This window comes from Botryllus schlosseri, chromosome 15 (genome assembly GCF_051294905.1).
Source record: "Botryllus schlosseri isolate E-star chromosome 15, Bs_hap1, whole genome shotgun sequence".
NCBI lineage: Eukaryota > Metazoa > Chordata > Ascidiacea > Stolidobranchia > Styelidae > Botryllus > Botryllus schlosseri.
The window spans coordinates 3,625,991-3,650,080 of record NC_137250.1 but is presented as its reverse complement, the minus strand read 5'-3'; the positions used below and the strand labels follow the sequence as shown (position 1 = coordinate 3,650,080).

At 40.4% G+C, this 24,090-nt stretch overlaps 3 long non-coding RNA genes across 4 annotated transcripts; 1 reads left to right on the top strand and 2 right to left on the bottom strand.

Annotated features, from left to right (window-relative positions):
- Positions 1-797: 797 nt before the first annotated feature.
- Positions 798-13,220, bottom strand: LOC145456995 (uncharacterized). The gene is made up of 5 exons (XR_013920753.1): positions 12,387-13,220; positions 4,089-4,214; positions 3,692-3,842; positions 1,877-2,052; positions 798-983 (listed from the first exon to the last, which is right to left on the bottom strand). It is a non-coding gene; the product is annotated as an uncharacterized LOC145456995 (long non-coding RNA).
- On the top strand, positions 4,807-7,460 carry LOC145456994 (uncharacterized). Of its 2 annotated transcripts, XR_013920751.1 has the most exons (3): positions 5,407-5,828; positions 7,207-7,377; positions 7,446-7,460. It is a non-coding gene; the product is annotated as an uncharacterized LOC145456994 (long non-coding RNA). The 2 variants fall into 2 exon arrangements; XR_013920752.1 differs by lacking the exon at positions 7,446-7,460 and having other exon boundaries at positions 4,807-5,828; positions 7,207-7,279.
- Positions 13,221-22,465: 9,245 nt separating the features above from the next.
- On the bottom strand, positions 22,466-22,853 carry LOC145457767 (uncharacterized). The gene is made up of 2 exons (XR_013920968.1): positions 22,713-22,853; positions 22,466-22,643 (listed from the first exon to the last, which is right to left on the bottom strand). It is a non-coding gene; the product is annotated as an uncharacterized LOC145457767 (long non-coding RNA).
- Between the last annotated feature and the right edge of the window lie 1,237 nt (positions 22,854-24,090).

Genomic DNA, 24,090 nt, shown 5'->3' with positions numbered 1-24,090 from the left:
TCGATCAAGTGACGCCGCTTGCCCCAGTTCGTTCTTAGCCTCCCATTGGTATTGAAACGGCTGGTTATCCTATCAATTGACTATCAATCTCGAGCTGGAATCTGATCGCGATCTTTTGAGAATTACGTTTACTGAGTAAAACAGTGGTTCCCAACCTTTTTCGACTCATCGCCCTCTTTTCAAGCTCAAGGCCGATCATCGCCCCCCAGATTTTGTGAACCGAAAAATCGGTATACAATCTGTAGTCATCGGCGGGTTGACTGAAAAAAAAGGTCGACTTTTCGGATCGTTGTCGAATTTTACACTTTTGCAACCAAATTTCCGTGGGTTGACCAAAAAAAAAAGAGTCATTTCTCCGAATTGACTCCAAAATAGCCGTTTTAACGCGTCATCGCCCCCTTCGCTATTTTCGCCCCCTTTGTCCATTGTCGCCCCCTTCGTCATTTTCGCCCCCCTAGGCCGCCAAATCGCCCCCTGGGGGCGATATCGCCCACGTTGCGAACCACCCAGTAAACACAGTACAGACCAAAGATGTAGAAAAGCTGAGTCGATATAGTAGATATTAGATCTCGGCAGGTCGTAGAAAGGGGGATTTTGTGTCGACTCAATTCAACGTCTTTTCCATGTCCTTCAATAATGTAAATATTATGCAGATGCTACAGCCTTTAAACATGGTGAGTAGAATGTAGATTCTACATTAGAAGAAGATCTTGACATAATAACCTGTTTTCTACCACTGGGCATAACCTGATCACGGCTGCGTCCACACACACACCACATTATCTACTACATATTAATCACATTTGCGGTAATTTAATTCAAAACGAATTGGCAAGTAAATAATAGCGGCGTAAAAAATGAAACGAACGAAATTACTTGTAGTGCAAAGTAGTGCCAATGAATGAAACTATGAGAACAGTCAGTAATCAGAAGGTTTCATCGTCTGATGATGATAATCCCTCTGGCGTTTTCTTTTCAACACCCTGCAGAAATAAAATGAAAATGACGATTATTAGCTAAGACATTTGTACTGCGAAAATGGCAGAGGTAGCGAGTAACGAATGACTCCAACATTTTTTTCACCCATACTTACTAAAATGGATTTGATTCTGGACTATTTCCACTCAAGTTTTCAAGTTTTTAATATTATATTTTTTATTATTATATGACTAGAGAACTGACTTCAATCGCCACTTCTATTTGATTATCAAGATCAACGCTGACTACTTCAGCAATCTTTGAAAACAGCCACTAACACAAAATGAATTCTTGACTAAAATTTCGTCACATTCTGTCAAAAATGATCAATTCAACAATCCAAACGAATCAGTTATTTGGCAGCTAGTTAGAGAGATATATATCAAGTCTAGAAAGTGGAATGATACTCTGCCTGGAAAGCTGAAGACCTAACAATATTGTGTACAGAGAACAAAACATTTGAGTGGCGGCACTGGTATAGACATTAACAAATTATTAGAATTGACAGCAAGATAACCAGCAAGACATTAAAATGAGAATTAGTGCAGTTCCTTAGGCTGTAGTGATACTCAGCCAGTAATTGACCTAGCAGAGAGCAAAATGTTGTAAATAAAGCGAGCGAAACCTCCGACAAATGATACGATAAAACATTAGAATCGACAGTCTTACTAGAAGCAGAATAACAATCATGAGGGGTTGGAGAACAGAAGCCCGGGAAGTGACCATCAGAAATTACTGCATACTGGCCGAACAAATTCATGACCACTAACAAATGGTCTTTTAATAGTCAATATTGATACCAAATGACACCACCCCTATTTCACCGCAACATTTAGCAAATACAGCGCTGGAGTCAACCTTATATAAGCGCTAACCAAACGCCCATTAGTTTTCCCACCTGGAAATACGCATTAAAGCGAACGGACGCGACTTGTCACACTCTTGCTATTCCTGCTCCTTTTTTCTCTTCGTTTCTCTCCTCTGTCGCTTCCGCTTGAGGAGAGAAACAGTCGGCCGCGTTTACGGATCGTGAATTCCCGGCTTAATGGTGATTCTTCCTCCAATGGTCAGCACCTTGAAAATTGAGAACAATGTTGTTGCAAAATGCATGACAATTTGAAAGTTACATCATTCTAATTATTCCAGTTATGGCCGTGAATCGTTACAAGTGCGGTAACCATAAGAATTATTACTATACTTCAACTACAAATACAATATATTGTATAAAATAATTACCAATTCTTTTACGTTGATCGAGTCCCAAATAGATGAAATATGTCAAAGAATTTGCTAAAAATTTTTGTATAATTTGACAGATTCCAAAATTTCTCAAAGTGCACCTTTCAGAAATTTGATATCAAGACTCCCAACATTTTACAATTCGAAGTTGGATGGCTTTACCAGTACAAGCGAACAGTTTGTATCGCAATTGACAATTATGTAGAGAACGCTGCGAGACATGTGAGTAGGCCTACCCTAAAACGTTTCTCTGACATGGACATTAGGGCTCTTAAAAATGACTTTTTTTCTCAAATCGTTCTGGCTACTTGATAAAATTGTTAGGTTACCTAATTCAAGCCTACACACCAAATTTGGTTCAATTCCAAACAGTAGCCGCATTGCTACAGGAAAAGAAAGTTTCTATTTATTATTTCAAAAATAAATAGAAAAAATTGAAAAATTTTCTGTTCACCCCATGAAAGTGTTAGGTTATGTATAGAAACGTTGTTCATCAAATTTGGTTCGATTCAAACAAGTGGAAGCGGAGTTATTGCCATCGAAAAATTTGGATTTGAATAAAATAGTATTTACGGTGGGCACCACTATAATAAATAATTAAAGAATTGTGTCACGCTGTCATACTGTTTTACGCAGCTGTTATTATACACTGCATTGTTGCTGTGTTCTGGCTCCATTGATGTTATTTCTAAATTCGACATTAATGCGTCATAATTCCCCGTCTGGTTTTGAATTAAACTCTGTTTTGCTTCCTTTATCGTGCCGGTAGCTCTTTAATTGGCACGCGAAAAGTTCTTCGGGTTTCAATAACGTTTATCATGAAGGTACTTTTGAAAGCAGTATTAAAATTTTGTACAACCAACCAGTTATTTAATTACTATTTATCTTCAAAGTAAATGCTCATTGCATGAAGCAGGGTTGTAAGACTCGAGTCACGATTTTCTGTTGACTCGACTTGACTCGGGTCATCTTCTCAAAGTACGGAAATGACTCGACTCATTGCGCATGACTTGAGACTCAGACGGCCAAGACCGACATTTCATGGTTATTTCAAAGAATAGTACAGCAAATTGCTATTGGGATTTCGTCTATCGATACTGGTAAAACTGCTAAAAGTAAGGAAAATTCGTATATTATAAATGCGACCCACTCGATATCACAAAAAAAAATATAAAAAGTTGGTTTAACAAGACTTAAATTGGAAACTGAGCAGATAACACAATGACTTAGACTCTGGCTCGAGTCATAATACCATAACTCGGACTTGGACCTCTGCTCGCTGACTTGGACTCGGACTTGACCCGGTGGTGAATTGAAAATGACTCGAGTCAAAACTATAAAATTGAGATTGACTTGCGACTCGGAGCCTTGTGACTTGGTTACAACCCTGGCATGAAGCCTCAATAATTACATGAGTGGGGTGACTAGACAAAGAACACAGTCACATTTGCAGCATATCATGAATGTCTCTTACTATATGTGATCTTGTTCAAATGGAGGTTGATGAAAGCGTATTTCCCATTCTTTCCGACTCTGCTATAATTACACCAGACTGGGAACCTTCTTCAGGATGCTTCTTGCTGAATGACCAATATTGTCGCCGTCAACGGTACGAGTGCAAATGTCTGATACGTCAATATAGGAACAGAATTAGTTGACTGTTCATGACCGTCCACGTTCAGAGTTGCATCTCAAAGATGCTAAAATAAGCCTAAATATAATCCAAGCAATACGATCGTCCACTTTGACTGACTGAATTTCTAAAAATAATAAACATAACACCTTGATAGCTTCCACATCTTACGTTTATATATACCGTCTGCTATCGGCACAACAAAGTATTTAAAAATAACAGAACAGATTCAACATACCACATATCTTGCAAAGGCTTTTGCTTTCATTCAATATGTCATCAAACTTCTTTAAATCCTCCTTTGTGGTGAGTAGCTTTGGAATTATTCTAGGATCAATTCCGATATCCTTTTATCATATACAATCTATGGCGGAATAAAAGTTTCGGATAAGTTCTGAAACAAACACAATTTTCCACACAAAAGTCAATTGCCACACGAAATGCCAAATGCTACAGTCCCATTTTACAAGGTATGGCGAGGTAACGTAGTGGTACGTTCCATTATAGCTAAACACCAATGAATTGCGGGTTCGAGCCTGACACGTCGACTCCATAATTCCTACCGAAGTGTTGGCCGTTTATCTAGGCTCCTCCTCGCCATCTGATCCGCATAGCCATGTCTTAAAAAGCCTAGGAGTGGGCCGTGCTATAAGTGGGCAGATGGTTGCCGATGAACTCGGCACCTGGTGAATTCGGCCCTCGGGAAATTTTGTAATGAAGTGTTTTAACAGCTATTAATATGAATTATTAAACTAATAATAGTATTATCAAGTGATTCGTCAATCTTGTAAGGAGGTCAGGGCATCCGTAGATCATGTAGTCACGGCGTGATTAGATCACGGATTGCATAGCCGCGGGAAATATTGCAGCGCTCATATACCGACCACGCGCGGTCTGCTTGGAATCGATGGCGTGAGTGACGGGCCTGTGTCGTGTAAGTTTTGAGAAGATCCCAGCAAACACCCGATATCCCATGGATTTACTGGTATGTCCACAATTGTTCCAACTCGTCCCACCTCCCAAGGTTAGTTACTGAGGACTTGCTCAGTTTGTCACAAATTGGACGTCCAGTTATGTAACTCCAGGTGACTTCCAGTGGAAGAATTTTTTAGAATCTTCCTATTCCCGTCAACAATGAATATTCCAGAGGATGTCATGGTAGTCAGTCACCTGGATGCCACGTACATGGGAGTTCATCAGGATGCCCCTACTTGGATATCGTTTTCATGGAGTCCAGCTGGCTTGTTCAAAATAAAGACTCTCTCTCTCTCACTGTTCAAAATGGCATATTATCATTATTCATCCCCACGTGGGATGCACATGCACATCTCGCGGACGAAATCGTAAGACATATAGGCTATATAGCCATTTATTGGTGTACTGTTTTTTTTAAATATATCGCAATCCTGCTTTGTATTGATTTAATGAAATTGTTAATAAGCTGAACTATAGGCCTAAAGAGGCATATAGCAGGACCCAGGCGTGCACCTGCGCCTGCACAACTGCACAGTGCACATCATGGTGAAATACGTGTTCTGAATATGTATACTATCCCAATATCGTGAAATACAAGAACAAATGTGAGCATCAAGGTGAAATTGTGATGCATGTGGCGGCATCACAACGTGATTCAGTAAGCATGATACGCCATGACCAATTGACCATTCGTAGCACACAACACGTCAAGTCTGGTATCTCAACAATCGCGGCCCAGACAGCCTTCTTCCTTCTCCGTCACGTGATACCTGCTCAGTGCAGCGCGACGGCGCGTGCTTCTGGCATTTGAATCTGAGTTGATGTCTGTGTGACTGATGCGACGAGTTTCTTAGAGATAATGGACGCAGACAAAACAGTCATTAGTCATTGATTAGATTGAGAAGCTGTACGAAGCGAAAGCTGAAGACTTGCTGTCTGTTGTTAGTGTTGTTGATTCAGAAACTCTACCCGAACCGCTCCAACAGTGAAACAGTTTGAAATGGTAAGAGTTCTAATTAATAATGATATAGAATGATGCGTAAATAGACTTAACCACCGTATACACTTCTTGTGAGCGTAATTTAGCTTCTCCTTTTTCGTTGATAGTTTGTGTTCGATATCGATATATGGTAGAACACTCATTGTTTGTTACGCCTCGTTATTTCTTGGAATGCAGATACGCCATACTGTGAAGTGTGAACACGCTGCAGTATGATTGAAACGCCATAAACACCTATTTGCTGATTCATTCCAATAGCAATGTTTTGCTGGTCGGTAGACTGAATGTTCCTCAAGATAGTGATAAAAATATCTCATGTATTTGCGCGGTCATACCATAGTAATTTATGTAATAAGGCATTTATATATTGCTTGATCACTGGCTAACTCTATATGGATTGTACTAGTTTGGTTGCGCCTGAGACTGATTGCCGCCATTGTGGATTATTCCCAATTAACAACTCTTGCTGAAAGTATTCTGCTGACTTTTCCTTCAAAAACCTGATAAAATGAGTACATTTGCTGAAAAGTATGTCCCATATACAACCTATATGAGTAATTGATTATGAACAAGTGCAAGTTATACTTTGATAGGATACCATGATTGATTATTATGTAGTTGATTATTAATGACTATGCGCCTTTGTAGTACATGATACGCTCTTGCCGTGGCCAAATTCACCCTGTATATATAGCCGCACCCCAGACTGGAATCGGTGGTTGTTTTCGACAACATGTTGTGCGTGACGGACACATTTCTCGCGTGATTGAAAAATTTCATTCGCGTGGCGGAAATATTTTTCGCTCTGATTCGATACTGAATTACTTTTGAACGACAATATGTGCTGAAATAGACCTGGTATACACCGGACTAAAGTCACACCGTATATTCGCTGTTGCGAAAATGCCACGGTTGCTTGCGTTCATTGTAAAGCGCAAGCGCCTTATTCTGCATCTGGACTATGATATCGCTTTGTGACGTCAGCATAATTCATTAATCAGCGTGATCAGATATAAATGCTCGCGTGACAACTGATGTTAATATACAAGCATATTGTCTAAACGTGATAGAAGGCATTATTCAAGATTATGTTGACTCCCTCTTCAAGTTGAGGAAATGCATGTGCCGCAATCAAACCCTCAACTCAGAGCCGCGGTTTGGCCTTTATCGCCCAGCGAATCTCGGCTATCAAAATGAATTATCGAATTACCATTGATGACGTAATCATATTCTGGGTGATTCACAGTAGCCAATATTCTCGCCAACAGTAACCTGATAACTGATTAGTGTGTAAATGTACTATAGGCAGCATGCTTGCACCCGCATCGGTTTGTTTTTTTATCAGATGACTTGAATACAACCATTCTGATTTTTTACCTAGATATCAGCAATGTCCGCCGTTGGTGATGACCACGTCAAGCAGACTGCACGAAGAATGCATTATAAAGTGTGTAGTGTACCGTCAACATAATGAAGTACTTAAATACATCATGGGCTTCAACTTGACAAAAAAGAACACGGAACAAGTGGTGCCTGTATAATATCATTTTCTGTAAGTTGAATGGTAGGCCTACCTATCATATGCGAAAATCAATGATCAAAATCAGAATCTATTCTCAGGCATGGGATGCGAAATCCATTCATCAACAATGTGAAGTGTGGCGCCAGGCCCAGGCAAGAAAGTTGGAGAGCAAACAATGGTAAAATAAATAGCTTCGATACAATTTGCAAAATCCGAAGGTGGTTAAAGAATTTAGTGTTGGTACTCAATCAGTCGTAGCATCATATCATACATTTCTGCTCAAGTTCAAGTAGCAGTAGTGAGCGATTGCTCAAGTGGAAATAGAAAATTAAAAAAATTGCACGAGCATCAAGAAGTGGATTAGCCTGAATTGTGGAATTCTTTAGAGTGTAATCTTAAGTGGCCATTTCCGAATATAGGTATAGTCAAGGTGAAAGTAATATCCTAAATTTCTGTTGAAACTACAAGCGGAAATAAAAAATTGCGTTGATAAGTCTTCAAGAAATTCTGCGAAGTAAATTTGGTCAAGGTTTTACCATCATCTTGCCACGAAATCGTGACTATTTCTGAATATAGGCAGTCAACGTATATCCATGTTGACTAGCGCGTATCTTTATGTTGAAGATGATCAGCATTGGAACCCAAGCAAAGCATCAAATTTCTAATCAAGTGTATGTAGAGATCTATAAGGCATGTAAATGCTGCTTCCAGTACAAGCAGAAAATTGAGTTAGAAAGAAATCTTGTAATTTGTTTCATAGAGTAGATTTGATCTCGGTCGGGAGTAGCCAACCCGTGGCTCGCGAGAAGGTTTTCAGTGGCCCGCGAGTTAATTATCGAAAGAAGTTGCAATATCAAAAAATAAATTAGGCAGGTAATTTATTGTGAGCTTGCAAGACCAACGAAAATTTGATTGTCCTGACCGCAAACTTTGAGATGTTGATGACGAAAATATCAGTTCCGACGCATTGGCGCAATGATATAAGTCGGTATTTTTCTATGCTACCTATAATTTACTCGAACACTGTGGCAAACCTGGGTATGCGTTGAGGTAGACAAAGTATGTTACTGTAAACGTGGACGTTGAAATTTTCTTCATCGTCTTAAATAGTGATTCAGGTTTCCCTCAAGGCCAGGGATCATTTGAGTCTTTTGTGATGCACTAGTGCAGGGCCGGCCAACCCGTGGCCCGCGAGGTAATTTCCGAACTTGGTACTGTTATAAAAAAAATGAATTGCACAGATTGTGAACTTGCAAGGCCAACCAAATATTTGATTAGTCTCGCCGCAACACTTGAGATGTGATGACTAAAATATCAGTTCCGACGCATTGGCATTTCCATGAGCCAGTCACACTTTGGTAGATCTTCGTACACTACAAAGCAGAATAATTTGCGATAAATTTTATGAAAAGTAAATATTTTCTACACGCTTCGCGCAACATGTAGTCATTCGATTTCTTGCTTTTAATATTGTTACCCCTTTTTGAAAATGAATGAACGCTTAATGTATCAGATTGAGTCTAACTATATTCTCGATTACGAGACAAAGTGTCGTTCAACATATGCGACCTAGCGTTTGCGCTCGCAGAAAGACCGTCGACTATGAAACCTAGGCACAAAATGATTGATGCATGTTGGTCGAAGCTTTCGAAATTGATATGTCCAGGCGCTGAATAGTCCAGTCCTGGCAAACTGAGCCCAGCGATATACTGCAGGCCCGCAATATAGTCAAGTGACAATATTATTGAGCTATGAACTTCGAAAACTTTTCGCGCTTCGCGCGGCTAGTAGCCCGCGCAATATTTCGGCGTTCGAATGTGGCCCTTTGGCTGAAAAGGTTGGCCAGCCCTGCACTAGTGCGACAACAGATATTGTAATTATATTTTTGTGAAACTATTGTCTTCACCATGTAACTTGCATGTATCAGTTCCGTTTTGGCGTTTGTGCTTCTGTTTTTGGTAATTTTTTCATAGAACTCGGAACGCAATATGCATTTTTTCCGCAATCGATATTTGCAGTGTTGAAGGATTATTTAATGGAAGTATTTCTTACGGAAATTTCAAACGTTGCATTGCATCAAACAAGCATTGTTCAATCTATGCAGAATTGCTGGGCGGTCTGTGTGTTTGACAGCCCTGATGTAATGGAATTTGGCTTCTTGCCAACATGGGTAGTCGAAGTAAAAGTAGTCGGTACTGCTCAAGTAATACATAATTTCTAGTGAAGTATATGTAGTGGTTTACAAGACATGTTAAACCTACCTCAAGGAAGCCGTTAGTGTGATGTCGTAAATTTGGTCGAGGTGTCGCTTGATTTTTGCATATAACCGTAAGTGGCATTTAACAAATTAAAGTATTCAACGTTGGGACTATAGTGGAAGTAGAAGTAACAGGAATTTATACTGGAGTATGTAATGATTTACGAAGTATGTTAAAACTACTCCAAGTTGAAATTGAAGTTGAAAGGTACTCGAGTTGTTTGAAAATGGTAGATTGGGTTGTAATGTTTCATTCTTTTACCATGTAATGGTCCGAACATGGGTAGCCGAAGTAAAAGTAGTCGATTTTGGTACTTAAGCTGAAGTAGAAGTAACATCATAAATTTCAACTGAAGTAGAAGTAGCAATTTTCAAGGTAGGTCAAGATTATTTCAAGTGGAAGTAGAAATATAAGTTGATAAGTACTCGAGAAGTGGTCTTCGTCGAACAGGAATTAGTTCTCAAGCAGACATGTACCGGTAAGTAACGTAAATCTGCAGTGAAGCGTATGTAACACTTTCCAAGGCGTTGTATAACTACTTCGAGCAGAAATAGGCAACATACGGAATTCACTGACATTGCTATATATATTTCAGCCACACGCGCCGAGAAAAAACGTTTGGTGCAGCCACTTGTGATTGACGAAGAAAAAAGAATAGGCACTCGACATCTGCAAATGTTGTATTGATTTAATTCTTGCAGAGTGAATTTTTACTGAACGCTTTTTGTAATGCTCGTTTTAAATTGTTGCGGTTACTTTATTCCTGCGATACCATTCTTTCATTTCATCAATCATTTGCACATGGACTGTTCTATTAGCTTCGAGTTGTCCCAACAGTTGCAGTGTCTTATATTCCTGTGACACCTTTTTTTATGTAATTAATGCTTTTTTACTTTGACTATTTGTCATTAGTTTGAGTGGTATTAGCAGTTACTGTTTGCTAAACTCCTGTTTTTACTTCAGCCTTGACTGTGTTAAGTGGTAGTAGTTCTCGCCTTATTTCACATTTTGTGTTTCGTAAATTAGATAGTTGTAGTTTCGTTGATAATAACCAATATCGTATTTGTATTTTGCCAGTTTCATTCCCCACTCACCCAATATACGCTGTGTGTGAGCTGATATGATGTTGTATCCCATGTTGTTAGTCGTGAGGCGTTGAACCAGGTATGGAGTGGAGATGATAAAGGGGCGAATGACACTTCCATAGGGAGTGGCGTCATGTCCACAGTACGTCAGGCGTGTCCATAGGGAGTGACGTCATGTCCGCAGTACGTCAAGCGTGTCCATAGGAAGTGGCGTCATGTCCACAGTACGTCAGGCGCGTCCATAGGTAACCACGTGACGTCCAGGCCAGGTCAGACGCGTCCATGACGAGTCTCTCCATGTCCACAGCACGTCATTGCGGACGTACTCAGCGAGTGGACAGGACGTCTCTAGTTGTCGACAAACCCACTCCAGGGAGGTAACGGCCGGAAGTAACCGGATGTCCTGTCAGCTATTCCACCGGAAGTCAACTGGACATCGAGTGTTTGCTGGGATGGATCTTGGCGTTGTATGTGAGATCGAAACCGTGGAAGATCAAGCGGCGGTTCTTCGTTTATCGATCACGACAAGCCAGTGTTCCTCATCAACAAATGTTTCGCATGATCACGTCAAAATAAATTATTTTTTGCCTTTGGAGAGACGATTCCACTCTGGAGTTAGGGTGTCTCGATAACAGGGTTGACGGATCCCAAGATTACGAGATCTACCGCGAGCTACGACACGTTTAAATTTCCTTTTTGATACTGTTCATTCATATTAAATGCATTTCTAATGCGAAGGTGTTCTAGTGCCAATTCCTCCAAGGGCCGAGTTCACCAAGTGAAGAGCGTCGCGCTATTTCCCGCGATTGCGCAATCTGTGATCTAATCACGCATTGACTGTGTGATCTACGCATGCCCTGACCCCCGTACAACATTGATAACCACTCAAAGTGCCAAGTTCACCGGCAAACATTCCAGTAACCAATCATGGTGACCGGTACCGCTATTCCGGCCGAATTCACCAAGTGCCGAGTGTGTGCGGCCGAATTCACTAAGTGCCGAGTTCACTGGTAATCGGGCAGATACGGAATGATAATAATAAGAACCGGGCTGGTGTAAAATGACCAGTGTAGTCGAACCACCACCATGAACACCTCAAACAAACATCTAACATGGAAAAGAAATTACCTTTACAGCCTTTGACAAACACAGTTACCATTGAAACCAGCAATTTAGGTCTTATTCGAAAGCAGAATAACAACTGTTTTAGCGGACATATTAAATCAAATGTTGGAAAGTTCATGTAAATTAGCCCAAAATATTATCTTACTGTGACCATATTCTATCAATATGGTCTGGCTAGCCAAATTCTCTGGGCCAACATAAATACAAGCTGCGTTTGGTTTCAACGATTAATAATCTTGTCACTGGATTCGAGGTATAATTGCACTCAAATATCAAATTTTGCTCCATTAATCAACATCAAGTTGAAAATGTCCATTCTTGCACCAACTTTTATAAAATCACGAATCAGTGTTCTACAGGTATGTATCTATATTGACTTATATACCTAGAAAATTCAAGCATAAATATTACCGTATGATATGCCGTAGGTATAGGTACCGGTAATTCAGATGTTTGAAGCGACTTGGACAACTATATAATTATAGTGGTCTAATTTCACTAAATTAGAGCGAAATACCAGCAATATAATTGTAATCTAATTCGGAAAAAACGGTTTAGCTCTAATTCTAACCTGGAAAAGCTGAAACTTTTCTATAGTTGTCTACACCTGTTTTGCAGAAAGTCAAACAGCTCTAGGCGTCATATACTACAGGCAATTCGAAATACCCCATAAGCTATATGCTACTGCGTATATACCTTTAACCCGCTACCTCAGTCAGTCACAATTCCTGTATATTTACGGCATTTACCATACAGAAAGAGCGAACTATGCCTGGGTGCGACCTGTTGCGCGTCAAATCTTTGTCCGGCGCGATGACGTAAAATTTGAATCGCCGAAATATTCTAGAAGTCACGCATCGATAATCATATTCCTGAACGTACAACATCTCACTTATTTAGTTATTCTCTGAATAAAACTATTAGCCATACTCGTTGAACATGCGAGATTACCGAAAGAGCGAATATATATATAATGAAGATCATATATATCAGAAGAAAACAAAACTGTTCGACCGTAGAGCAACAACACGAATATACAACACCGGTGACATCCTCACGCAATAAAACGAAGGGAGAACATTGTTTTCTAATGGATAGAACGAAGCTACCGCATGAGATCGAACAAAACCGGATAGGAATTCATGTGATTGAATGTACCGACAAAGTCATCCTTTCTACGTATTTTAGTCATACCCGCGAGAGATAGAAAATTTGCATTATTAGGTTAACTACCGGATATAACGAAGCCTAATGCATGAGATGGGACAACACTGAGTATGAATTTATTCTGATTGAATATAACCACAAGACCATCCTACTACGTATTTTAGACATTCCCTCGACACTTTGAAAATCAGAACCTAATCGAGATGATCCCGGATGATCCTTTTACGGTTTTGTGTTTGCTGGGCACTGGTGTAAAACACAACACGCGAGAGAGACCGATTTGCATTGAAAAATACTCAAAATGCAGTGGGAAAATCTCTGGGGTGGACGGAACACGAATCCTTCCTCGGGGTAGTCACAAAACATGCGACTTTCAACTATATTCACCTCCTTGCAAGAAAACACATTAAATTCCAAATGTTGGACATTTACAGTTTCGAAAAGTTCTCAAATATTCCTAAGGCACCAATCCTTCGTCATTTGATCGTTCAACGTCAAGGCAACAGCAAAGTTATTATTGCTATAGTAAACTACCGATCGCAATGAATAGCGAGCTAGGAAACCTAATTTTCGCAAAACAGCAATGATACGGCAGAAATGTCGCGCTTCAAATTCAATAGTGCTTGACGCATATACCGAACATAAGTGAATTGGAATCCATTCCACATTCTTTTCAACAAGTACATCAATCATTGCATTGTCACCTTCATCATCAGGATGGTACCATATCGTCAATTTAACTTTGGCTTTCTTTACCAAGGTATGGGCGGATATGTCCAAAGAGGGCGAGATCCCCACTATGCCGCTGGGCTATATTTTAGGATTCACTTCCGCTGTTATATACTCTTGCTGTGTTTCTTGAAAACAGTCCTCTGGGAATGACACCGAGCATCCACCGATTTCGATTGTTTTTTCTTCGCGTCCGATTGCCTCGGTCACTATTTTGAAAGGATACTTGATACGATCTAATATCGCAAGAGCTGATTGGTGCTATGACGGTGTCCTCTGCAGTATGTAGCGTTAATCTTGTTATTTCAACGTAAAACTCCAATGTGTCTCTTAGGTGATATTGGTTTCCGGTGAAAACTGGCTTATTACTAATTTAATTGACACCAACACGAAGTAATACACTAAACTGAACAAATAGTGATGTCGCAAAACATGCTGCCTCATACAAATAGCAGTGTCATACCACTGTGATTTTTCACACTCTAAGCTCATCGCAAGCAGAATTGACGATTACGAAGCAACCATATACATACTTATATAAACTCATACATAAGACCAATATTCTGTTCGATTAAGCAGGTCATGAACACGAACGTGACGACGAATCCATATGACAGCATATAGCTTACCACTAGAAAACGGCTTCCTGTCAAATACGAGATGGTTTAAATTTTTATATGGGTGCGGTGGGTAATAGTATGTCCCACAGCGGCCAAGTTTATTGAAAAAAAAGTTCAGTTCAAACGAATCTAATTTAATGAGAATTCGTGCAACGTAGAATCTGGGGTCCCATCAATATTTGGCAACGTAATTTAACACCATGAGGGTGACGAGTTGAACCACCTATTAGCAAATGACATTGCGAGATAACTTGATAATACGATTGTCTCAAGAATTCAAGATTTAATACTAGAGACCAATGGTTACAAGCAAGCAACTTCGTATCCTATATGCAATTCGTCGCATACATCCCATAAAACGGGGTTATGACAGTGGCGGCTCGTCCTATAGGGCAACTGGGGCATTGCCCCACCTAAAATTCTGTTCAATAACAATTTAACCATTTATAGACGCACAGCAATCAGTATATACCGAGATCACGGCGAAACCCGCATTATTCTTGTGCTTTCGCTAACAAATGCCCATACATAGCGAAGTCTCTGCGAAAATCGAATTCTCTTCTGTGTTTTCGCTTTGTGAATGCCTAGCCGGGGCTTGCCCCGGTAGCGCTCATAACAAGCTTTCACTATCTATTCTCTCAAAGCCGCGCACAATAAAGAAACGGTGAATTACTCTCTCCTATTCGTAAAATGGCCGAGCAAGTGGGGCAACTATGCCTGTCGCCCTTAAGGTGTGATGTAACAATCGTATCTATATCTGAACTCGGTTACCGTGATATGCGTTGACTCGACCTTTGCTGGTATATGTCGATTTTGACGGTGTTTCGCACTATGATAATTCTTGAAACTTGGTACGATATGTCGTAAAGGTAGTATTTAGCACTGCTCCAAGTTTCAGGCTTGCTACTCAAAGATAAGGGTGGTAATTTCGTTTCCGAAGTTCAGTGTGTGCTGATCTATCATGTACATTGTACAGCAAACAGATTTTACTCAAAAGCCGGTATTGGTCTCCATTGATTTTGACGATGTTCCATACCGAGATCGGTCATGATATTTGGCACAGTAAGTCTTAATGTTAGTATCGACCGCTGTAATAAGTTTTAAGTTTGTCACTGAACTATGTGGGTGGTAATTTCGTTTCCAAAGTCGAGTGAGAGCTGACTCTTCATTTATCGCTAACAGATTTACGCAAAAGCCGTTATTGGTCTCTATTGATTTTAACGATGTTCCATACCTAGATCTGTCATGAGCTTTTGCACGGTATGTCTTGATTTTAGTATCGAACGCGGTGCCAAGTCTTAAAGTTGACGCTCAATGATTGAGGCAGTTATTTCGTTTTCGAGGTCGAGTATGGTAGAGATGCGCGCTGATCTGATACTTAGCCTACCTACATCATTGCGGATCTCACGGAAAAGCCGGTGTCTGTCTGTGCTAATCTAGTCTGCGTTCCATAACGAGATCGGTGATGATATTTCCAATGGTATATCTCGATGATCGCATGAAACAGCTAACTAAGATTCTCGGTTTGCATTCAAATATTCACATAATTTTATGTTCGCCAATGTGCATTTCACTGTGAAATTGTGGCCTTCAAACCATTTGCTTACAATCCCCTGTCAAATGCGATAGCTATTTCATTTTCGATGTCGGCTAACAGCTGATCATTCGATCAGCCTATTCCTCGATCTATTTTACTCAAAGTTCGGTGTTCGTCTGTTTGTATTGATTTTGACAGTGTACCATGCCGGAATGGGTTATGAGATTGCGAATGCTACTTCTCGATGATTTCATGTAACAGTATGCTAAGTTTACGGCTTTCATTCATGTATTTATTGATTAATATATTTTCCAACGGCGATTTGGCAGCAGACAGTAAGCCGTATGTGCTGCGTCACAATCTCCAGTTTCAAGGCCAAAATGTACTATGTTGTTCCGAGACCGAAGTTCCGAGGCTGCTGTCCTTAGTTCTTCAAAGACCATTCAAATTGATGTTCTGGATTCAATATGACAGGCCCAATCTATGAGATAACAATTGCGTATGTGTCCGAAGTCGTCGACCTTTGCAGTTAGGCTTACGCAATCTCTCGAGTTCTAGTCATTGGAATTAGTCTGGTCAAGTCAAGTGCGAACATGAATCGTATTGAATCTTTGCTCCGTACGTAGGCTAGTTTACGCAGTTGCCTTTAGAGCGAAAATTAAAGGTCTAGAAGACTACTCCTTGTCGCTTCGACATATTCCTGTCTTTTCATTGTATCGCATTTTTGTGGTGTATTGAACTGATAAAATTGCTAATAAACCAATGATGATGATGATAGAAATTGTCCAGTCCATTGATCCAATCGTACGCCGGGTACCTCCGCTTTGGTTGCCTATCACCTGGTCGTAACTCGTAACCACCAGCTCAGTGGTCGTAACACACCAGGATCGTGTACGAAACACTTTCGGACGGCCTATCGATTTGCGTAATCTCTAACTCTACCATGAAATCATAACGCATGCTACTAAGGATGACCTGATAATTGATTCGTGGCATAGGGACGATTCTTAGTTCACGTACATTATGTAAAATAATCCTTTGATTAAAAAAAAAATGAATAAAACATTTGTTACCACACTTCAAGTCACGGCTCACCGGCAAACCTCTCGCGGCACCTACGTTAAAATCACTGTTGTCGGGAAATTCATGTGACCATCATATTTAAGTTACTTTTTTTACGTTGGAAAACGCCATTGTGACGTCATGTTGATAAAAGTCGCTCGCAGCCCTTGCCCCACCACCCGATATTGTCACGAGCCGCCACTGGGTTATGACCAATGTTCTCTCTAAGCTGCGCGCGTACGCATTTGTGCAGTGCTGGCACGGTATCTGCGGACAGAAAATCTAAGTTGCGTTTAAGAAAGCCGAAGTGATGACCCTTTTTAAGTCGTTACGCATCGTTGTCCATGGGACCGCGCAGTGAGTTGGTGAGTGCGCGCCAACCCATGAAAAATTGGAGGCCAAGGTGGGTGTCAGATTCCATAGACTGCTCCTTGTCGCTTCGACACCTTCCTATATTTTCATTGTATCGCATTTTTTTGTGGTGTATTGAACTGATAAAATTGCTAATAAACCAATGATGATCACATCGCATTGAGTTGCTCGTGTCATTACAACTGTTTGGTGATTTGAGCGTCGTTTGAGCTTTATTACTGCATTTCCTACTTAATATCCTCAAAGCCTAGTGGAATAGTGACTATTCGGAATGAAATCTAACTCCCATGCACGTGGAACAATACTCTGTCCAATTTCGCGCTTCAGTTGATAAGCTTACCAAGATCGAGTATTTCAAACACATAAGTGCGATGCATATGGGAGCAATTACAATTTAATTTAGAAAAGGAAAACATCGATTAGCTCGCTTGATAAAGAGAGGAGATGGTATTTCTCAGAGCACGCACGCCGGAATCGATGTCTCCGACGTGGTCGCGCCGTTCCGTATGATTAGTAATTACTGAATGCAATTGAGTGATCTACATTTGTACGTGATGAAAGGCGGTCCGTTTCGTCAGAAAATAATGGGTAAGCGAAACACAAAGCAATAATTTTCTTCGAACGGATAGGTTGTGCTGTGGACGAAACTGTAGGTATGCTGCATATCCACAATAATTACGAGGTAAGCGGTAGTCCTATACCTACTCCTAGCATACCGGATACGGCAGCTACATTCCACCAATTATGTTTTGAGGAAATTACCTCTAAAAGTTGCAAATATATCTCTTAGTTTGTGATGCTCGATCTAACGTTATGCATTCATAATATGGAATGAATTCCACGACACGACATTCTATATTTAAATTTCATTTAGTCCAATTAAATATCAGACGATATCTGATCTTTGAGCTTGATGCGATGCCACACTCTTTTGACTTATTCACAGAGCGACAATGGCACTGTAAATACATAGGAAGAAAAAAAGATTTCTGCCATATTTCTGCTAAAATGCATTGCGTCAAAATCCAGCCACCGGCACTTTCTGATACCAAATTTTAATTCCAGATTCAATGCGGGAGCAGAACACGGGTCTAATACATGAATCACTACGCCATGAATGTATAATGGGTTACTGTGCACTCGTTTCGGTGCCGTCTTTGGATCGCACACAAAAACATAGCAAGCTCCGCCCATGAAATTCATCTTCAAAAGAATCTATAGAGTGAACCTACATTTTGGTGGAAATCGGCGTATTACGCAACCTTAATTTACACTGTACTGAAACCGCTCGTGATATATTGTGATGCTTCCTCTGTAGAATTTTATAAACAAAATTCCCGAAAAAGATCAGCGACTTGCAAACAGATAAATCAAAGTCAAGACGAGAAATTACTCCAACACCTCACACCGTGAGAGTTTAAATACGATGCCGTCTCAGCCCGCAACAGTCTTCGAAACGTGACAATTCGGCGCGTCGTTCAATAAAGGTAACCGTCATACACAGCGATCAAAAACGAACTGGCTTACAAAGCACAAACCAACGTTCACCTTAGGTAACACGCACTATAAGGTAATTAACTTAGTGAAAAACAATCAAGCAATCAAGTCGGTTGGAACCTCTTCCGCTTGCGTATCGCACGACCACTTGACGTTCGCTTTACAACATCCTCCGTTCCTTTTCTGTAGTTTCCAGATGCCATATTCCACTCTTATTGAGAGATCAAACAAGATTGGTAATTAAGATATAATCAGTCCTAGGTATTGAACATTGCTAACCATTTGCAGTCGTTGATTTCGATGGTAAAAGATTTTTTTCCGACGGCTGAAAACGTTGCTTTAGGACTGGCTGTGCCGGTATCTCTCGTAACGATCTGCCACAAAATATATATGGTTTATTCGTTGTAGAATTATGGAGTATTGTAAGCTATATCGTAGAATTAAATTTTACTACGTTTTCATTAATGAAGCAAATTTGAAGATAATAAACTCGTGAGCAAAGCTGACAACAATAAATCATACTGGAGCCAGCGACATGATCCGGAATGCGCTTGGAACTATTTCCCAATATTTGATTGAATATCGAATTTATTAACAGAGAGGATATAATTATTGGAAAATAGCAACAATTATATGTTAACCTTCTTATTATTGCATCTAAAGCCTAGCCAAAGCAGTTTTTACACTTTTTACACACGGTATACGCAACCGTGCAAATAGATAAGCACCATTATTAATGATTATTCTAGCAGTTATGTCTGATGGTACCAACTTCTGAACAGACCCACCACTGTTTTGGATGTCTGTCCGATAATATCCCGTCTGGTCGTACCCTCCGTAGCAACAGGTTGAATACCCTACTGGAAGGCTGATCAACCGGGTGTATCGTATACCCCAGCCGAGGGCAGAGGTCGTTAATCTATGGTTGGCATATTATATTTGCGTTTTTTGTTGTGTGTATGTGGGGGGGGGGGTATGTTTTGGCTCTCAGACAAAATTCAATTTGCCTCTACAATCACAAATCATTATCTTATCGTGGCAGCCGAGACAAGCCTATGTAAAATAAAAACAGTGCCGTATCCCTTTTAAAATCCTAACATTGATGTCACATAATGTCTGCTGATAATGGCTCAATGCTCGTTTATCAGTCCCATATAATAGTTTTGTTTCATAATAGGGCAATCACGTCACTTACAAGCTATTCAGACGTCTATATCGAAAAAATTTAATCCGTCACTAGTTCTACACGAGGCTTGTATGCTTTTTAATACAAGTTTCTGTCAGATGGGTAACCGATATCAGTCGTGAATCAGCCGTACCCGACACTGCGCGGCTTGAAGTTATGGATTGCACGATACGTTTGTTGATCAGGGAGCATAGCGCGCAAGACGACGACCGCATGACAATTGGCAATCCAGTCCCTCAACTTCACAATGTCTTCCTGATCAATGGCGAAAATGATCTCTATTGGAAGAGACATTCCCTATCAGAGAATCAAATTACAAGCATAACCAACCACATGCCCGATTTCTATGTAGTTTTATGGCACTGTCGTTAAAACAGTAGGCTTGTAGCAGGGGTGTTGTGGCGGAGTCCTAGTCGGTGGAGTCGGAGTTTGGCTAATTTTTGCTTGATGAGGTCGAAGTCGGATTCGTGAAAACTATGATGGTTTGAGTCGGAGTCGGAGTCGTGGAAAAAATACTGACTGGGGTCGGAGTCGTAGTTTGTGAAAATGACCCTGACTTCGACTACGACTCCAACTTACTTTTCATGAAAACAAATACTTTCAAAGGTATCACTGCTGTGGATGCCTGCGAAACGATCTGGATATATAGCACCTGGACGTACCCCCCGTGGGACCAAGCGGATGACCCCAGAGGACTCGTCAGCTCCGACCACACAGGAACACCAAAGAGAAGATATTTCTCAACATGGCGCCTGTGCAACACCGAACTGTGGCTCACAAAACAGCTCTGCTGCAAAAGAAAGAAGAGACACAGATGGAGTAAAGAAGAGTATAAAGAAATAATGAGATGTTACTTCTTAGCCAAATTTGAAAACTCGGCAGGAGTAACCGAAGGAACTTTTCAAAAATGGAAAGAGAGAACAAACAACTCTCCAACCATGACTGCCAATACCCTGGCAACAATGAGACGTTGTGTAATAAAAAATAAAAATTATCTGAGCAAGAACTCGCAGAAATCGAGGGAGAAATGTGTAACAAAAACATAGAAAACTCTGAGGCACTGGAACTGCAATTCGGCCAAGATGACCTGAACCCACAACAATCACTTGATTACCCGAACATCGCAGAAGTAGAATTACAAAATACCACCGGGCACCCGAATGAATCAACAACACCTAACGATGGCGACATAGACACGGAATAAGAATTGGAGATCAAAAATCAAATCATCGACCGAATGAAATCCACATTGAATGTAAATGACAGAGTGCAGTTACCTGACCTACAAATTACAAAGAAACTGAAAACTGATATTGCAGTAGCGAACAAAATTTTGACAGAAACCATACTACCTGCAACTCTAAATGACAAACAAGGAGAAAGATCACGATGTCCCTTGACAACAATCAACAACCTCATTTACAGCACTGCAGCAGTTATCTCGGAAAGGCACTGCATAATACCAAGAACTGTCAACAAAAAAAGGGGAAGCCATACGCCAGCTTGGCAACGCAGAATTGAAAACAAAATCGCAAAACCAAGGTGTGACGTTGCGATACTCTCAGAACTAAAAAAAGGAAGTGTTTCCCGCAAAGTAAAAAATAAAGTAAAAACAATAGAACTGGAGCACCAAACCAAACTGCAGTCAACAGAAAAATTGACAATGTTGCAAGAAGAATTAAAAATGAGAATATGCGCCAAAGCACAACGATTGAAACGATATAAAAAACGAGAAACACAATATCGCCAAAATTTGTTATTTGCTCGCAAACATGGACAATTTTTTCGAATGATGAAACAAAAGTCAAATCAAAAAATTACCAGCAGCAAAATACCAGCCACTGCAGATGTGGAATCATTTTGGAAGAAAATATGGGAAACCAAAAAATTGCACAACTCAAATGCAAATTGGATACAAGACCTCCACACTGACCATCTACAAACACTAGAACAACAATGGTCAGAAATCACAAAACAAGAAATCAAGGAGGCCCTAAAAAGTTCACTGAACTGGAAAGCAGCTGGTCCTGACCAGATCAAAAACTTTTGGCTAAAAAACTAACTGCAACACATAGTTACCTAGCAGTGACCTACAATGAGCTTTTATCCTCAACCAGCTCGCACGAGATCCCAGCCTGGTTCACACAAGAGATCACCTATCTTATTCCAAAAAATGAAAACACCAGGGACCCCAAGAACTACAGGCCAATAACATGCCTGACAACCATGTACAAAACACCGACCAAAATCCTGGCAAAACAAAGCTACAAACACCTAGAAAATCTTCTACCGCCTTAGCAGAAAGGTTGCAAGGAAGGCGCCCTTGGCTGTAAGGACCACCTGCTCCTTGACAAAACCATTCTTGAAAACTGCAAGAGGAGACATACTAACCTCAGCATGGCATGGATAGACTACAAAAAAGCTTTCGATTCAGTCCCTCACACGTGGATACTGAAAACAATGCGTATGTACAAAATAAATCCGATCATCATCAGATTTATTGAAAATTCAATGAAAAATTGGCATACAAAACTGTTGATCAAACATGACCAAGGTGAAACAGAAACCTGTACAATTCAGATATGCAATGGTATCTTCCAAGGCGACTCATTCTCACCACTTCTATTCTGCCTCAGCTTAGCACCACTCAGTGAGTTGCTGAGAAAAAATGAAACAGGATACGTGATGAAAAAAGCAGCAAATTCTGAAGGTCAAAAGATTCATCACCTTTTGTTCATGGATGATCTGAAACTGTATGCGAAATCCGATACGGACCTGAATAACCAAATGAAAATTGTTCATGAGTTTTCGGAAGATATAAAAATGAAATTTGGCTTGGATAAATGCTCAAAACTTACCATACGACGTGAAAGAGCCACAAGCACTGGCGACATGAACTTCAAAATGGACGAAACCATAACAGAATTGAATGCTGAAGATCACTATAAATATCTAGGGATCTGCGAAAGCGACAACATTAAAAATGCTGCAATGAAATCAAGTCTAAAAAAAGAATACATTAGCAGGCTCAAATCAATTCTCAAAACTGAACTCAATTCCAAAAACAAAATCAATGCCACAAACAGTCTTGCAGTGCCTGTCTTGAGATATAGCTTTGGTGTGGTGAACTGGCGCAAAGATGAAATCAAAAAATTGGACACAAAGACGAGAAAACTGATGACAATGCACCACATGCATCACCCAAAATCTGATACACAAAGACTGTACATCCCCAGAAAAAAAGGTGGTCGAGGACTACAAGAAATTGAACAAACTTTCAAAACAGAAATCATTGGCTTGTCACAGTACATCAACAGCAGCGATAACATTTACTGCAAACTCAATGCACAGGAAGACAAACAGCGCAAAACAAAATCTCTGAGCTATCGTCACGACAAGTACATCAGAGAAGTCAACATAGAAACAGCTAACCTGTACAGTGTACACTGCTGAAAACACTGTTGCCAAACCCACAACAATAGCAAAAGCAGCACGAGTTCGATACAAAAATGCAACGCTCAAAATGAGAGAAACGATATGGGAGTCAATGCCTCTTCATGGACAGCACAAGAAGTTAACTTCACAGCCCCATGTAGACGAGCTTTCATGGACCTGGCTATCCAGCTCTGGTCTGAAACCGGCAAGCGAAGGATTCATTTTCGCAGCACGAGACCAATCGCTTCCTACAAAATACTATCGCAAAAGAATTCTGAAGCAAAACACGGACGGCAAATGCAGAATGTGCCACAACGAAAATGAAACTGTGGCACATCTCATGTCCGGCTGTGGTGCACTTGCAGCTACCGAATACACATGGTGACACAATAGGATTGGTCACTACATTGATCTTGAATTATGCAAACATTTTAACATCACCACTTCGACAAAAAATTGGTACGATTACAGCCCAGCACCAGTGACAGAAAACGACCAGATAAAAATTCTGTGGGATGTACCAGTTATAACTGACCGCGAAATCAAAAGCAACCGCCCGGATATGATCATCAAACTAAAAAAGAAAAAAAGAAAAGAGAATGCTTGTTCATTGAACTGGCTGTCCAAGCTGATCACAATATACAACAAAAAGAATCAGAAAAGCAGTCCA